At 47.7% G+C, this 1,590-nt stretch overlaps 1 non-coding gene across 1 annotated transcript; it reads right to left on the bottom strand.

Moving 5' to 3' along the window:
* Nucleotides 1-783: 783 nt before the first annotated feature.
* On the bottom strand, nucleotides 784-859 carry TRNAT-AGU (transfer RNA threonine (anticodon AGU)). Its single transcript has one exon. It is a non-coding gene; the product is annotated as a tRNA-Thr (tRNA).
* Between the last annotated feature and the right edge of the window lie 731 nt (nucleotides 860-1,590).

The raw sequence follows: 1,590 nt of genomic DNA, 5'->3' as shown, positions 1-1,590 counted from the left end.
TCAAGACAGCAACCATGGTGTCATGTCTATGATCCCACGCTCAAGCCAGTGATCTCACACTCAAGCTGGTGAGCCTGAGCTCAAGATAGCAATCTCAGGGTTTCAAACCTGGGTCCTCAGTATCCCAAGTTGATGCTCTATCCACTGTGCAACTGCCTAGTCAGGCATCTACACTTTAATATAAATTTTAATTTATTTATGCTATTTTTTGTAACATATTTTCATGTACTCTTTGTGCGTCCGTGTGTGTGTGTGTGTGTGTGTATGTGACAGAGAGAGAGGGACAGATAGGAACAGAAAGACAGGAAAGGAGAGAGATGAGAAGCATCAATTCTTTGTTGTGACACCTTAGTTGTTCACTGATTGCTTTCTCATATGTGCCTTGACTGGGGGGCTACAGAGTGACCCCTTGCTCAAGCTAGCGACCTTGGGGTTTTTTGGGGGGTTTTTTTTGTTTTTTTGGGGGGGGTTTTTTGCATTTTTCTGAAGCTGGAAACAGGGAGAGACAGTCAGACAGACTCCCGCATGCGCCCGACTGGGATCCACCCGGCACGCCCACCATGGGGTGACGCTCTGCCCACCAGGGGGCGATGCTCTGCCCATCCTGGGCATTGCCATGTTGTGACCAGAGCCACTCTAGCGCCTGAGGCAGAGGCCACAGAGCTATCCCCAGCGCCCAGGCCATCTTTGCTCCAATGGAGCCTTGGCTGCGGGAGGGGAAGAGAGAGACAGAGAGGAAGGCGCGGGGGAGGGGTGGAGAAGCAAATGGGCGCTTCTCCTGTGTGCCCTGGCCGGGAATCGAACCCGGGTCCTCCGCACACTAGGCCGACGCTCTACCGCTGAGCCAACCGGCCAGGGCCCCGACCTTGGGTTTTTAAACCTGGGTCCTCCGCATCCCAGTTCGATGCTCTATCCACTACGCCACTGCCTGGTCAGGCTGAGGTCAGGGTTTTTGATGCATTCTTAGGACTCCAAGAGTTCTTTGTGGGATTAAAGTTTTTATGTTTTTATTTAAATGGTCTTTTAAAAATGTAACTGTATGTTGTGTAATATGAATTACCTTATAACTGAGAACTCTCCTTGATATCAGTTGTAGTGATTCTGAGTAGTAATATTTTGTCATAAGCTATGAGTAAAGATTAAGCTTTGAGGTAGAATGATGCTATGAGATGGAATTAATATAAGTATGTCACCAACAGACTTTAGAGGGAATACAGAATGATGTTTCAAATGCCGAACTAGATGGAAATAGTTTCATAAGTCCACTTAGCATGTGCTCTGATCCCCAAGGCTCCTGAAGGATGCACAACTTAGTATTACAGAGTTCTTCTGTACTGGCCCTCACCCACTCCTTCTCTCCATCTTGGAGACACTGGCCATGTGCCTTTCTGCTCATCAGTTATAAGAAATGAGTGCAAACTACTCCACTGCTCACTCCCACCCCAAGCATGTTCCTAGTCCTTACATATTTAATGTAACAGTAGGTAAAGGAAAGGCCTCTACCATGCTTTGGGAAGATCCAGGTGTCAGGCTTATCTGTGGACCACTCCTGTTCTGCCTCCTTTTTCATTACAGAGAAGTCATTGACTG

This window comes from Saccopteryx leptura, chromosome 2 (genome assembly GCF_036850995.1).
Source record: "Saccopteryx leptura isolate mSacLep1 chromosome 2, mSacLep1_pri_phased_curated, whole genome shotgun sequence".
Taxonomy (NCBI): domain Eukaryota; kingdom Metazoa; phylum Chordata; class Mammalia; order Chiroptera; family Emballonuridae; genus Saccopteryx; species Saccopteryx leptura.
Note: the sequence above shows the minus strand (reverse complement) of the source record. Positions and strands in the feature narration are given on the sequence as shown.